A 16,451-nucleotide genomic window follows, 5' to 3' on the forward strand; every position below is an offset into this window, starting at 1 on the left:
AGACCCCCCCCCCCCCGATGTTCCTAATGAAGAAGATTACTGGTTTACAATCCTAAACTACTAGAAAAACAAGAAGCGCTCTCTTATTCATTATCGTGTATCCTCAGGCAAGTTCTATGCCTTGCCTTCTGTGATCCTGGATCTCTTGTACTTTGCTTCAGAAGTCAAAAAGTCCCACGCCACACCTTCCAGAACCTAAACCTTCATCAGCAGATTATTAAAATACGGTGAAGAGACAAGTTCATTACTTTCATCCCCGGAAGAGACCGCCACTACAGATAAAGCAATCCGATGCACACTATCGTCGAGTACCTATCCTGGAAAATTGGATTGATTTTATAAATCCACCCCGGGCTTCACCAGGTTAGCCTTCCTAGAAAAGTATGGCATAGTCCAGCACACGGGGTGATTATTGGTAAGGCGTAATGGTTAATGGTTGAAGCCTTTCCTACCAAGTTTTGCATGACACGTAACTACAGTTGTTTAGAATACGTTCGGTTATTTAATATATTGGTATTCACGCACAGAGAAACAAGGTTTGACTACTATGCTTTCACCATGCTGAACTAAATATAGATACAAGCTTTCCAAACTAATACTATGTATATCGCGCGACACCTCCACACCACCATAAACAAGAACATTCATGTACTTTTGACATATAATTTCAACAATACTAGTAAACCTTTATTTTTACTTCTAATGCTTCATATACACCAGAATACAGTTCAAGTTGATAGCAAAATCTGAACTTGACTATTAATCAAACCGGAAATATATGAACTCGATTATCCAATCCTAACTGACGCAAATGACGTTTTCCTGGTTCACGCGCTCTCTTGCTGTATGCCCGTAACAGGCGATTCGTTTTTTGCGGTATGGCGGGGAGTTTGAATTAATGAGTCGGGATAACTGTATTATTTGTTTCTATTTAGTCTTTTTTTTGCGTATTGGTTTTGGGAGTGTGCTGTTGTACTCTACGTATATTGCGGTAAGTGTCAATGATCTGCGGCTGTACCCATGTCGTTGTTTTAGACATTTATGTATTTATTGATCTATAAGACTGCAAAATGTTGCATTTGAATCTGTGGTTGTTCTCTTTTTTTTATTATGTATTGTAGTATGTTTTGCATCTGCATTTTAAGCAAAAGAAACGAGGATTCGCTAGTTGTTATAGTATTTGATCTGTTTCTGAACTGTGACAGTTGTACTTAGATAACTGCAAGATCGTACGTTTAGTATTTCTGCTTAATTTCTTTACAGGATAATACAAATCAGGTGATGCATTATGTATACACGTTTTGAATGGACAATACACGTGTTAAGTTTGTCTTTCTTTTTTGTGCTGTTATTTTTCTGAAAACTGTCTTTCATTGGTAGTATAAATGAGTTTTAATCATAGCAACATGTGTATGCAAGTATGCGTAGGTTATGCTTCAATGCATGTGATTCCATAAATATTGATTTATGTAAGGATAATGTCTCTATAATGACTTTAGTGTGTGTGAAGGAAGAACTGCAATCAGTGTTTAGAATAAAAGATCTTGACTTTACTAGGGGTGGGGTCAGGATTCTATATGGATGGTTATTACCTTGTATTAGGAAAACAGGTTAACTATCTTTGGTTAAGGTGGCCAAGTTTATAGTCTAAATATATGAAGGGCAGGCGTTTTAACTCTGGATTGGGGAGCTGAGCTGACCATTTTTTGCTGATCTCTTAATATGTACTTGCTTCAGGGGTGTAGCCAGCAAAAAATATGTCTTACCATAACGTTCCATCTGAGTTGTAGATCTTTATTCATTCGTTGCAGTTAGGACCTCTGTTCTGTCCTCGGAACCGATATGGCCTTTTTTCCAGCTCGTGCAAGCCAAAAACTCTCAGCTAAGAACCTACTCACAATGCCCCTCTCCTAGATACTCCAGCTAGAGTTTGCCTGCCCTAGGTAAAGATGTAGTAATAGGAAAAGTAGGAGGCTCTGTCTGAGCAGATACCCTAACCAGAAGTACCCGAAGTCCACCAGGAGTCCAAGCAGGGGGGAAGGAGGGTGGGAAGTAAAGAATGAATAAAGATCTACAATTCAGATGGAACGTTATGGTAAGACATAAATTCTTTATCTGAAGTTGTAAATCTTTATTTATTCTTTACAGTTAGGACCGAGTCCCCAGCTGCTTGAGTCCTGGGTGGCCCTAAGGAAGGATATTTCTGAGCACCATAGAACCAAAAGATGTTTGTCCCCTGGAGGCCAAATCCAATTTGTAATGGGATATGAAGGTATGAGATCTTGCCCACGTGGCTGCTGCGCATATATCATCCAAAGAGGCTCTGGAATGAGAAGCTACACAGGTAGCCATTGATCTGGTAGAATGAGCCTTTTTTTCTGGAAGGTAAGGGTAGCTTATTCTGTTGGTAGATAAAGGTAATGATGTTTCTAAGCCAAGAAGATAAAGTCACTTTGGAAACAGGTTTACCCAATCTGGATCCTGCAAAGGCTACAGACAATTGGTCTGTTTTCCTGAAGGGATTTAGTCCTATCCAAATAACAACAAAGCTGTCGGTGCACATCAAGGGTGTGCAAAACGTACTCCCCTCTATTAGAATGCCCTGGGAAGAAAACTGGCGGGTCACTAGATTGATTAATGGAAAAAACAGAAATTACCTTGGGCAAGAAGGAAGGGTTAGTACGACGGGACACCCTATCCGTGTGGAAGATCAAGTAAGGACTCTTGACACTCAAGGCCTGCCGCTCAGATACTCTTCTCGCTGAGGTGAGTGCTATTAGAAGTATGGTTTTCCAAGACAAAAAGTTCAAATCGCATGAATCAAAGGGAGAGCCTGTAAAAGATTGAAGCATTAGAGTCTAGTCCCAGTGTTCTAAGGGAGGCTTGACCAGAGGTTTAACATGTAATACCCCCTTCAAAAAAGTCTTGAATAGGAGGTGTGACATAATTGAAGAGTTTTCAAGACCATTATGAAAATTGGCGATCACTGCTAAATGTACAATGATCGTTGAAGCTGAGGCTCCTGCATGCAGGAGAGTAGTCTGGTATTGCAGAATCTTTTGAATAGGCATAGAGAAAGGGTCTAAGTTCTGGTCTTTGGCCCAAATAGAAAACCTAGTCCATTTACTAGAATAAACCTTTCTAGTGGAAGGTTTGTGTGAGACCATAAGAATTTCATGAACAGGAGATGGGATGTCAGATGGTCTGACAATCATTGGAAGTGGAGGAACCAGGCTGTGAGCTTGAGACTGTGCAGGTTCAGATGAATCAATCCCTGAGGATGGGATAACAGGAACTGGAATGATCCAGGATCCATGGGCTGCGAATCGGATGAGGCCATAGAAAAGGGAACCAGACTTGACGTGGCCAGTAGAGAGCAATGAGAATCACTTTGCTTTTCAACTTCTGAGCTTTCTGGAGAAATTTTGGGTTGAGGGGGAATGGGGGGGGGCATACTGAAGACCCGGGGCCAATCGTGCGTTAGTGTCCCTCGGTGGTTCCCCCTGATGGGGAATAAAGGCAAAATAGCTCCTGCATTTGTAATTCAGGGGGGAAGCAAACTGGTCACAGCAAGGCTTGCCCCAATGTTGGAAGATCCGAGTTGCTATTACAGGATTGAGGGACCATTCATGAGGCATCAGGATGTTCCTGCTCGGATTGTCCACAATAAGGTTGGAACTCCTGGGAATGTGCACCGCTATAAGAAGGCGATTGGAAGCTATTGCCCAGTGCCAAATCCTCATGGCTTCCTGACACTGGGTAAGATCTGGTTCCGTCTTGCTTGTTGATATACCACATGACTGACATGTTGTCTGACTGAATTGCAATGGTCCCCGAAGGCAGGGATGCATGGAACGCTTGCAATGCTAAGAGAACTACCCTCAGTTCCCAGACATTTATGTGCAAGTTGGCCTCGAGGGTGGTCCAGGTGCCTTGGACATTCTTTCCCTGGAATGTCCCCCCCCCCCAATAGAGAGTCGTCCGTGGTCGCCGTGGGTTGGGGAAGACAGAACGGTCGACACCAAAGATTCTTTTGTGGCTCCATCCACCATAGCATTTCCTTCTTGCAACAGTTTGTAAGGTGTAGCATGTGGTTGAGTGGGTAGGTTAACAACGACCATTGTGCGGAGAGGAGCCACTGCAGGATTATCATGCGCAGTCTCGCCAGTGGTACCAAAGTAATGGCAGCTGCCATGGAGTCCAAGAGTTGCAGTACAAGACGTGCTGGTACAAACGCGTGAGGAAGAAGGTCTTGAATTTGGTGTCTTATTTTCAAAAGCCTGTGAGGGGGAAGAGAAGCTTGACAGGATGTTGTGTTGAAGACCGCTCCAATAAATTCCAGTGTCTTCGTTGGAGACATGAGATTTGTCTTTGTTGATTGTAATCCCTAAGCAGAGAGTGAGATCTTGAGTGTAAGAGAGGCTGCGGACTAGGAGATTCCTGGTCGTAGCGGTAAGGAGACAGTCGTCTATAAACACCTGAAATCCTTGCAGTTGAAGATGGGCTACCACAACTGACTGACCTACATTTGGTGAACACTCTGGGGGGGGGGTGTTGAGAGACCGAATGGCAGTGCCCTGAACGGATAGTGATTGGCTCCCAGCCGGAAGCGTTGATCCATCTTTATGTGGTAGTACGCAACCTGTAAGTCTATAGAACACATCCAATTGTCCCTCCCTAGGAAGGGAAGAATGGACTGTACTGTGACCATCTGGAATTTTTGAGGTTTGATAAATTTGCTGAGTAAGCTGAGATCCAGGATTGGTCTCTAGTCCCCTGTCTTTTTTGGCACTAAAAAGAACCTTGAGTAAAACCCGGATCCTGTCTATTCTGGTAGGACTGGTTGGATGACTTTTTTTTTTTTTTTTTTTTTTTTTAGCAGTTTTTCTAAGACTGCTAATCCCCTCTGATTTGGGTGGTACATTGGGGATTCGTGTGACGGGTCTGGGAGTTAGGTCGAAAGGTATTTTGTAGCCTTTGGATATTCTCTGCACCCAGGCATCTGTAGTAATAAGATGCCAGGCTGGTAGATGCAAAGTGAAATGACCCCCGACTGATTCCAGAGGAAAGCAATCAGGGAGCTGCTCAGGAGCGCTGGTAGGGTCTGCTGAAGAAAGAATCTCTGGCTCCCAGGTTACGTGGACCCCCTCTACCCCGAAAGGGGCGTCTTCCATATGAGTAGCCTCCTCTGCCCCGGGGGGATTGCTCACCACGAGTGTCACAAAAGGATCCTTGGGATTTCTTGAACCATATTTTCCCCCCTTCTGGTTCCTGGAGTAGGGTCTGTGGGGGTTGGAAAAACATATGCACACAGCAGACAATGTCTTTTCATTTTTCTCACTATGTGCAAGTGTGTCACATACCTTGGGTCCAAAATGTGCAGATTCATAGACAGGCATGTTAACGAATTAAGATTTAAAAGCCTGCAAAATCACACAACCCCATCCAAGCATTGCTTCTCAAAACAACACCAGATGCAGCCGCTCGAGCTGCCCCCTCGGCGGTGAGATATCAAATGCATTGAGGAGCTCGAGATGGATTCAAGGGTAGCTAGCTGCGAGGCGACAGTGTCATGCACCTCATCAGGCAGTACCCCCACCAAAGAGGAAGCCATTTCAGAAATTAGATCTCTTTGGAGGAGAGTAAAGTGCACCAGATAATTCAGCGACCGAATGGTGAAGGTTGCTGAAGCATAAGTCTGCTTCCCTGGTCTGTCCATGGTCTGGGATTCCCTATTTTGGAGGATGAACAGTGGAACTATCTTCTGCCAGTTCTCTCTTGGTGGCCACCACCACGACCATAGAATCAACTGTTAGCTGCTTGGACCAGTGGGGCTGGTCTTCAGATGTAGATAAAATTTTGTCCGGCCTCCGGGGGACAGGTTCTACATTGTCTGGGGCCTTCCAGGCACGCTGAGCAATTAGTTTAACAAGATCATCTGCTGGTGGGGTCACCCAGGAAATAGATGGCTGGGCACGGAAGGCCTGCAGAAACACAGATTCCTCAGAAGAAGGGTTAGAGGACTTCCATTCCCCCCGCTGTTTGAGGATTTTGAGAATGTCTCCGAATGAAATGTCGCCTGGGGGAGAACGAGGGGACCCTTCCCCTTCATCACAATCAGTGTCTTCTGTGATTCCTCTGGGGAGTCGTGGTGCTTCCTCTTGCACCATTTCTTCTAGGGTGGCTCTCCAGTGGGACAAGGGGTTCCCTTCACAGGGTGTTCTGATACTGGTGTCCTAGAGGCTGGTTGCGAGCCTTCGGAGTGAAGGGCCCTATCCATCACCTGTACAGCAGGTGCACCCAAGCCCAGTTCCAGTTGGGTGACGAGAGAACTGTCGGAACTGTGGACATAGACGGTGCCAGTGAGAAAATAGGTGCCTGATTAAGTACCAAGGTAGGACAATCCAAGCACCGCTCGTAGCTGATGCTGCATGGGTGATGGGTGCTGACAGGGGAGGTACTGCTGTTGGAGATGAGGCCGTATGTACCGATGCTGGTGTTGGGGGAGGATAAGTGGGGGAAGATGAGATGGAAGATTCCGAGCCAGGGGGGACGGAAGGTCTAGCTGGAATGGGCAATCCCCTAGCTACCAGAAGCTGGTCCACAACCCGCACTAGATCTAGCTCAGAAACACTCCTGGTGGATCTAAAAGAGGCTGCAGAAGGGGAATCTGGTCTTTTCTAGAAAGGGACTAAACTTCTGTCCCAAGAAAGGATCGTAAGTAGGAGAATATCTTGTCCTTGTCAGGTAATTGGATTTTGGAGCCGAAGATACTGTCGGCACCGTGGCCGGTGATGGTGCCAAGGCATGTACAGTCATCGAAGCCCATGGAGCTGAAGAAGCTGTCGGCACTGAACGGGGATGGTGCTGAGGCATGTACAGTCACTGGAGCCCATGGAGCAGAGGAGACTGTCGGCACTGTGGACAGGGATGGAGCCGAGGCCTGAACAGTCATCGGAGCCGATGTAAGAGCCAAAGATGGCACCGAAGTCTGTGTTACTGTGTTTGGAACTGAGATAGGAGTGAATACCGTGGTCAGCACCGAGGGAGAGGACACATCCTGGTGCTGAAGAGGTCTGCGCCGAGGGTGCCGGTGAAGCACGGAGCCGACTTGGTTCAGTAACTGACAGAGATGCAGGAACTGAGCGACTCAGTTTTTCCTTATATATTTTGGTCTGAGGAGGGGTGAGACCTCTGACCCAGAGCCTCCGAGAAAGGTATATTGAGTAAACCTTTTAAAATAAGTTTATTCTTGTGTTCTGCTAGTGTCAGATTAGAAAAACTAGCACAAATGTCACAATCATCTTTCAAATGATCCATGCCCAAACAGTAGACACAACGAACATGTGTATCTGAGTTAGGCATCTTACGTCCACACTTGTCACACTGTTTAAAACCCAACTTAGTCTGACATGGTAAATTAAACAGTACTATCCTGTAGAAACAAATTTAAGGAAGAAATAGCAGTGGAGTTATGTTAAGGAATACCACTAGTAAAAGGAGCCTGTCAAAGACAGGAGAGAGGGACAGTCAAAAAAAGGTAAAAAAAAGTTAAATTACCAAGAAAAAGGGTAGAAAATAGGCCTAGGTTTTGGCGACAGTGATAAGACTAACATGACTCTAAATTTTGAAATTTAGAAGAAAAACTCATAAACAAATTACTACTTGGCTTAGAGAGAGATGGCTAACACGTCTGACTAGGAACGCAGCAAACGAGATCTGGAGTATCTAGGAGAGGGGCGTTGTGGGTATGTTCTTAGCTGAGAGTTTTTGGCTTGCGTGAGCTGGGAAACGTCTGTATCTGTTCCGAGGATGGAACCGAGGTCCTAACTGTAAAGAATAAAGATTTACAACTTCAGATTTCTACTTTGTATTCATAGATGCTTATTGCTCCCCCCATCTACTGGGCATTTAAAAAAAAATGGTCATATCACTTGAGCTTTTGCTCCACCCCACCTGAAACTTAACATGTAACATTTTCAGCTGCTCAGTTAAAAACTATTAGAGGTATTGTTTTTAGATTTGTAATTCTCTCTGTAAGCAAGCTACACACATGCTTTTAGAAGCATTAATCTATTTGGTTATAGATATCTCATGACCTAATAAAGCCCCAATGTTTCTAATGGATTCAGAAAAAAATTGTACTTTCTAGAGTACAAAGATTGTCTGGCTACACCCTTGCCTTTATTATCCTTACGTAAAGTATAGAGCAAAAAGTCTAGTGTAGTGAAGATGAACGTATAACTATGTAAATTACAGTTTAACCAAATAACATGTACTAGAATTATATAATGTATGTTTCTTCGCATTTTATAAGTGCATGTGAGTGCTTGCGTATGCTTTATATAGACAGATGTGCAAACACACGTATTCATGCATGCAAAATCTTGTATGTCCTACTTATTATTATTTATTAACTTTGATGAAAGTGGCTATTACTGGCACCACTAGAAACTTCCCTCAAGACTGGTCATTCACTCACGATTTCTCATTCCAGCAGTCATTCTCTGTAGTGTATAAATCTTTGCTGTTTCAGACCATACCTAACCTGCAAGTCAAATACTTTTTAGCTCCCCCTAACACTGTTACGTTTCTCCTGATATGTCTGTTGCCAGTTCGTTAGCTAGTATCCTGCCATACTTTAAGCTATTCTCTGCTTTATTTGCATGCTCTTACTACTGTGTGCAACTGTATTGAGACTCTCCTTGATCCAGTCCTGCATTGCTTTAGCATTTATGAAATATTTTATTTCTTCTTCCTTTTAACAGTTTCCATCCAAAATACGAATATGTTTTTATCCTTTTATCCTGTCAACTTTCCCATTAATATATATATATATATATATATATATATATATATATATATATATATATATATATATACACACTTGCGATGTGGCATTAAAATACCGCATTCAAATCTGAGTGTTGTAATCCTACTTGCCTCACAGGGGAGAGTCAGATTATCCCATTTAATTGTCATTTTCTCTTCCCAAATAAAGTATGCCATCCACAACTTATTACATAGCTTGTGACGATTTGAGGTATTGCCAGCTATGCCAGGAGAAGTAGGGCAGAGTATGTGCAACACATGCCAGCATAGCTTTCTGGAGTTTTGTAAAAAAATTAATGTAATTTCTATATTAAACTGATTTGTACAGGTGCTTGTGTTGAAAATGTATTTGTAAAGCTGCTTGTGTTTAAGAATGTACCAACAGTGGGTCTTGCTGGACAGAAGACAAAAGTATTGTAACTGTTGAATATATTGTAATAGAGAATACTGGAAGAGAAGAGGCTAATCTCAGTCTAGATAACCTTAAAAAATAGTCTGAAATAAAATTACTTGATTTAGGCCATAAATATTGTATCTTGTACTTCTGATTGCAGCTGGAAACGAAATGTCTGTGAAACTCAGGACTAGGAATCTTACTGTATTGTCCTTAAGGATGAACTAATTGTTACCCTGGAAGGGTGGAAGTCTTGAAATGGTTTTATAGCTTCCAGATGTTATAACGCATCTTGGCAAAGCTCTATCTGTGTGTATGGTAACACAGAGGTGCTAGATTCTGGTTCAGTTGCTAGTAAAGGGGGTAGTATGGGAGCCAGAAGTCAGATGACCAGATGTGTGTGATGTTCTGTAATCCAGCACTGAAATGATGTTTTAATATTAGATGAGACAGGAGTCTCATTGCAGTCTGTTTTTGAATCCTGACAAAGAAGGAAGACCACTCGCCCACTTCATCTTGCCTTGCTTTGCTTTATTACATAAGTAGAAAACAGTAATTCTTTAGATCAGTCATCCATTTCCTGTGGCTGAAACTCTGGTGTTTATTGTAAATATTTAGTGTAGTCATTTTTATTAATAATTCATTGTGGCTGGTCTTTTACTGAGCATTTTAACATTTGAGAGTACTTGTATTTATTTGACACTGTGGCTGCTCCTAAAAGCCTTGCTGTATTGGTCTACTATTTGTATTGGTATTAATTTTACTCAGTATAATTGGGTATCCTTGTAAGAGCCTTAGAGTAGTTGGCTGGTAGCAGTATAACTACCTTATAGTCTGGGCAAAGATAGCAGAGCTAGTAAATCTCTGCTAGCCTTTCCCAGGTGTGTGTGTGTGTGTGTGTGTGGTCTGAGAACATCAAATCTCTGTGTGTGTGTGTCAACTACTTGGAGCAGGGACACAGACGGTGGTGGAGGACTTGGCTTGGTTCATAGGTTTATACTAGGCTATCTGCCCTAAGGCATTTATAAGCCTAGCCCAGAGTTTTGTGGCTTACGCCACCCCTTATGTTAAAAAATACTGTGCCCATTAGTTTGTTGTGCCTCTGTCCAGCAGTGACACAGAGATGATTCCCGGGGTAAACCTACGATCTCCTATCCACCGGTCAAGATTTCTCTTGAACAGAGCCAGCGAGGTGCTCTGCCTCACATGGACCGGGATTTTATTCCACACCATAGGAAGTCTCTCGGTGACAAATCTATCCCTCCAGCATGTCCTATATATATCCGTGCTAAGGTTTAAGTCGCTTGCTCTAGTGGATCTGGTAGATTTGGATTTTTTGAGGTGGAGCATGTCCATTAATTCCAGGTTGGACATGGCCTTGTATGTCAGGCACAGGTCACCTCTGAGCAGACGGTATGCGACTGAATAGAGCTGGAGTTTCTTCAGTCTGGCAGCATATGACAGATTTTGGAGTCCCTTTATCCTTTTGGTGAGGAACTTTTGGGGTCTCTCCAATTGCTGCAGGTGTCGGGTGAGGTACATCCCGAATGGGGCATTGTACTTTATCATTGGTCTGATAAGTGAAGAGTACAGGGGAACAATGACCTCACTTGATCTGGATGTGAATCCCTTCATGATCAGGTGGGCAATGTAGAAGGTTTTTCTAACCACTTTAGCAATGTGAGTGTCAAAAGAAAGGCCACTGTCAACCTGGGTCCCCAGATCCCTGATAACCTCTTCTGTGCTTAGTGGATTGCCACCTATATGGTAGCTTGGGGTTACCTTGTTTTTCCCGAAGGGTATGACTATACATTTTTTGTTGTTTAACTTCAGGCCATGGCTCTGGCACCAGCTATCAGTTTCCGTGAGACCCCTCTGAAGGATATCTGTGTCCGATGTACTTTCCACTATGGCTCCCAGTTTGCAGTCATCTGCAAACTTTGTCAGCCATGGTCCTCCTATGTTTGCCTGTACTTCTGAGAAGTAGATGCTGAACAACAGGGGGCCAAGGACTGAGCCCTGTGGGACACCACTTGTGACTGGCTTGGAGTCTGACATGGCGCCAGCTACTCTAACCCTGTGGGTTCTGTCCTATAGCCAGTTTGCAACCCATCTTGTGACATATGGGTTTACATTTAAGCTGGTAAGTTTCTCTATAATACCCGAGTGGGGTATTGTGTCGAAAGCTTTTGCAAGGTCAAGGTGGGCTGTATGGACTGCCTTTCCCTCATCAATGGCCTTGGTGACTGTTTCGAAGAAGTCGACCAAGTTCAAAAGGCATGATCTGCCCTTGACAAAGCCAAACTGGGTCGGGTCCAATGTCTGCAAGTCCCCTATGTCTTTGTTTATGAGTTCCATTATGATCCTCTCCATAGCTTTGCAGACCAGGCTTGTTAAGCTTATGGGGCGGTGATTACCAGGGTCCGTAGAGGCACCGCCTTTGTGGAGTGGGACCACAGTTGCCATACGCCACTCCTTGGGCACGTATCCTGTGGTAAGGCTAAGATTAAACAGCTGCCTTATGTGCGGGTTTAGTTCCTCATTGAGTTCGTGTAGCACACAGCCGGGGACACCATCCGGTCCCATTGATGCTGTATTTTTAGCTTTAGAGAGAGCAGCTTTCACCTGCGCATTGGAGATGTCTGGGAGGCTGCACTCTGCTGGGATAGTTATCTCTCCTTTTGGGGGGGAGAGGGGGGTGAAGTTTGCACTGAACCTGTCTGCCAGTATGTTGGCAATGTCTGTGGGTTCAGTGATTTTTGTATAATTTTGGACTAATTCTGAGCATATCTGGGAATTTCCACCCAGGTTTCTAACATAGCTGAAGAAGACCTTATGATTGTCTTTTGAATCTATGGCAATTTTTTCTCAAAGTTGGCCTTGGATGATTTTATGAGTGCTCGTATTTTTTACTAATAATGATCAAAGGTGTCTTCTCTTTTATGGATTTTGCTCTATCATATAACAGCTTTCTCCTCTTATTGTAAAGTTTGTTTATGGCTGGGGTCCACCAGACTGGACGTTTGCCCTTGGTGGAAAGAGTCTTGGTTTTATTAGGGATTGCCTGATCCATGCAGTCCTGGAGGTGTTCATAGAAGGCATTTGTAAGGGCTTCCGCAGCTTGGGTTGTGGTTTCCACTGGCTCGGGGGCCTTGAAGGATACCACACCAGTCTTGAGTAGTGTGAAGTTTGCTTTAGAGAAGTTCTTCACTGTGGTCTTTTTTGTTTGGGGTGGTGGCGGGATGTGGATATCCAGTGAGATTAGTTTATGATCTGATCTCACCAATGAGGGATATACTTCCGGTGTGGAGCATTTTGTCCCCATGTTTGTGATGATGAGATCTAGTATATTTTCTCCTCTTGTGGGAATGGTGACTAGTTGTTCCATGGCATTTGAATTTATGAACTCCAGGAACCTTTGGGCTAGAAAGTTTGGGCTTGAGTAATGTTCCCAGTCTATATTCGGGTAGTTGAAGTCGCCCAATATAATGGTGTTTGGAGATGCATTTATACCCTCCAGTGTCTTCAGGAAGGCTGTGTGGGGTTCCTGAGTTTGAGAGGGTGGCCTGTAGCATGCTACAAATTGTAGAGCAGTTTTGCCTATGGTTAATTGCACCTGGATGGTTTCCGATGCTTCGTGCGTTGCCACCAACCTGGAGGTGTGGGTATCCTTGATGAATATGGATACACCCCCTCCTTTTGTGGTGTGGTCCGGGTTTTGGGGCCGGAACGCATGATATGAGGTAAAACCTGATAGTGCCGGGGTGCTCTCAGGAGCCTTGAACCAGGTTTCAGTCACAGCACAGACATCTATGTTCTCCATACTGAGAAGGGTCTCGAGTGCGTGCATTTTGAGATTTAGATTTAGACTTCTGGCATTGAGCAGCATTACCCTTAGTTTCTTCCCATTTTTGTTTTCTAGGGTGATATGTTTAGAATTTGAGCCTTGCCTAAAAAAGGCACTATGGGGGTGGCAAGAGCCTCGGAACACTTTGCTCAGGACTCACTCTCCAGCTATGTCAGTGGGGAGTCTTATTGGGGGGCCTGGAGAGAGGGGGAGGGAACCCAGACCCTGGACTGAGTGTGTTCACTATGTGCTCTCATGGGAAATTGTGCTTGGTGCAGAGAGCTGCATCTAGAAATACTGTGTGCATCTATCTGATCCAAGTGAACGTCCCTCTCTAGTGTCAGTGGTGAGGATTACATCTCCTTGATTACTGGCCCAGAACAGGGGAGTCACCTAGCTGATCAAAAAATGACTGGCCTTTCATACAAAACCAATTTATCTTCCTCTCCACAGCCTTCCAAAACAGACCTCCCAATTAGGTGAAGGACTTCAGAGTAAAAAATGCAAAGCACAAAACGCCAAACTAGAAGTCCAGTGTTCAAAAAGTAGAAATGTCTTTTATTAAAATACAAAGCTTTCGAGTAAAACTTTTCAGTGTAAGAAACATAAAAAAATGCAGCAAAAGCTCGCATTATATAAAGAAAGCACAGCCAATCATTTCACATCATTGATTAAATGTTTTTTGGTTTTTATCAATTATGTGGAATGATTGACTGTGCTTTCTTTATATAATGTGAGCTTTTGCTGCATTTTTATGTTCTTACACTGAAGGGTTTTACTCAAAAGCTTTAATAAACTACGTTTCTACTTTTTGAATGGTGGACTTCTAGTTTGATATTTTCTACTATCCAAATCCAGTATTGCAGGCTTGTCCTGTATTTTTCCATTCCCATGTTTGTAGCTGACATGGCAGACTCTCGTATCCCTAGTATTTTATTTTGTCATGTTTCCAAAAAATAAAGATGCTGTTGAATTAAAACACAACAGCGTGAGCGTTCCACTAGAGAGCGCGTTCCTGCTTAAAAGCACGTAAATACAAAAACCAACCTCCGTGCAGGAACGCTGACTGTCTGAACCGACAGCCACACTCTAATTCAGTTCGTACACAAGGTTTAACTGGTCCGGTTCAAAAGAAAGTTACTAAAACGCCAGTGCCAGGCTTCCAGCAATTCTGGAAACAAAACACTGCTTCAGCTTCAGCTTAGCTGTCAGCCTCTCAGGACATCCAACGTGTAGAATAAAAACAATAGCTCCAACTTTCAGTATAAAAGGGAACGTTCTTTATTCACAGCAGTTTCATATCAGTAAGCGCTTTCACCCTGAAAAGGGCTTCCTCAGACTGTACATTTAACTATAGAAGGCACAGCCTTTATATATCTTTAGTACTTAAGTAAATCAACACTAATTACTCAACTCAATTACATAAATCAATTTACATGATTAAACAACTAATCCATTTTATTTGAGTTAAAAATACTTAAAAAACTAAAATAACTCATAGAGAATTACTGTCCTTCATTAAGTTTGACTTTATGACTCTAGAGTTATTTTACGTTTTACCTATGTGCTTTATTAAAAACATTAAAACCTCTATTCCTATCAATGAAGTCATTATTTTTTATTACTGGTAGTTCATCTTCATGCCAATAGATGGTAGTACTACACCATTTTACATATTCATTCCATTGAGTTCTTTAAAACTTACAATAAATAAAACCTATAGCATACTAAAATGAATTAGATGAATGTGAACTCAATTATAAATTCTTTATATATACAGGTCTCTGTGATAATAAAATGTTCATGATATATAATATAATAATAATACTACAGTAAAGGATTTTTTCTTAGAGTTTCCTCTATATTGCTAAGAATAAACTTGCGTTTCAATTATTGTTCACAGTTTAGTCTAATACTACACTGAAAACCCATCATTTATTAACTAAAGTGTCTCAGTGCTTTGATCTCATTTTCTTTAAGAAAATTCCATCTTAGTCTATTATTACATATACTGATGTCATAAACATAGTAACATAATGCCTATGTCTCATCATGTATTAGCTAAGGTATCTCAGTGCTTTAACCTTCTTTTTTTCAAAAAAGGTTGTATGCCCACTTTATCATTTAAGCCAGGAGGATGGTCTGACCTACATCTTATAATCCATTTAGATTCCTATTCCAGTGTATAATTCTCAAGGTCCCCTCCTCTCATGGTTTTAGTTACCGTTTGCATAACAAAAAAACTGAAAGTGTGTATACTACCCTTCATTTTATTGTGTTTAGCCAATGCATTTTTCTCATCTCCTATTCTTATACCATACATATGTTCTCTTATACGTTCTCTCAGTTGTCTATTGGTTTTACCTATGTAGAACGCTTCACATGAACTACACTGGGCTAAGTATATCACATTTTCTGTCCTGCAAGTGGTGCCCGTCTGGAAATTATATTCTTTCCCAGTGACTGGTGATTTGAACAACGTGTCAGTGTTAATAAAGCAGCATTGTTTGCAACTATTACAGGGAATTGTATTTACTGCATATGTCACATGGGTGTTATGGTTCTTATGACACAGTGTTCTTTTTATGTTAGGTTTATTTCTATAACAGAATTTTGGTACATCCCCAACTAACATACTTATCTCATTCTCTAACCCTAAAACATGCCAATGTTTACTTATGTCTTTCACTTCTTTGACATCTTTAGTATAATAAATAGTAACAGGGAGATTATCAAATTCTAACTTATTGTTACTATCTTCTCTTACAACATTTTCCCAGTCCATAAAATATGGACGTGCTCTAGTTCCCCTCATTTCATATACTTCATTTATTGTCTTAGCTATATCTTCTTCTCTGTATAATCTATCCATAAATTTCTGTTTCAACCCTTCTATTTCTTCTTCAAGCCCTATTGCTGTTGGGTTTAACCGGGACGCTCTCATGATCTGTCCCTTTATGATGTTATCGAAGATATGTTTAGGGCGCATACTCTCTCTATGTAAAAGTGTATTCTTATAACATTTTTTCCTATGAATAGATGTATTTACTATCCCATTAGGAAGTTTTATAACATTTACATCTAAATAAGGAATGTAATCCTTGGAATAATTCATAGTAAATTTCAAGAAACTAGTAAGATTATTTATTTCTGTCTCAAATTCTAATAATGTGTCTTCACTCCCTTTCCACACCAAGAAAAGGTCATCTACAAATCTTTTATAAAATGAGACATTTTGTCTATAGCTTAGTAGTGGGAACAAACATTCTTTCTCCCATTCAGCCATAACTATGTTGGCGTAGCTATTGGCACAAGAAGTGCCCATAGCTACGCCATCATTTTGCAAGTAGATATCTTCTTCAAAGAGGAAAATATTTT

At 42.1% G+C, this 16,451-nt stretch overlaps 1 protein-coding gene across 1 annotated transcript in view; it reads left to right on the forward strand.

The window, feature by feature from the left end:
* The first annotated feature begins 880 nt into the window (after positions 1–880).
* Positions 881–16,451, forward strand: part of CENPF (centromere protein F) — a 1,545,100-nt gene continuing 1,529,529 nt past the window's right edge. The window contains exon 1 of the mRNA XM_044061312.1: positions 881–991. The gene's annotated coding sequence lies outside the window, so the exon portion shown is untranslated. The remainder of the gene's footprint in view (positions 992–16,451) is intronic.

Source organism: Protopterus annectens, chromosome 1.part0, assembly GCF_019279795.1.
Source record: "Protopterus annectens isolate FY-2018-M chromosome 1.part0, PAN1.0, whole genome shotgun sequence".
Lineage (NCBI taxonomy): Eukaryota > Metazoa > Chordata > Ceratodontiformes > Protopteridae > Protopterus > Protopterus annectens.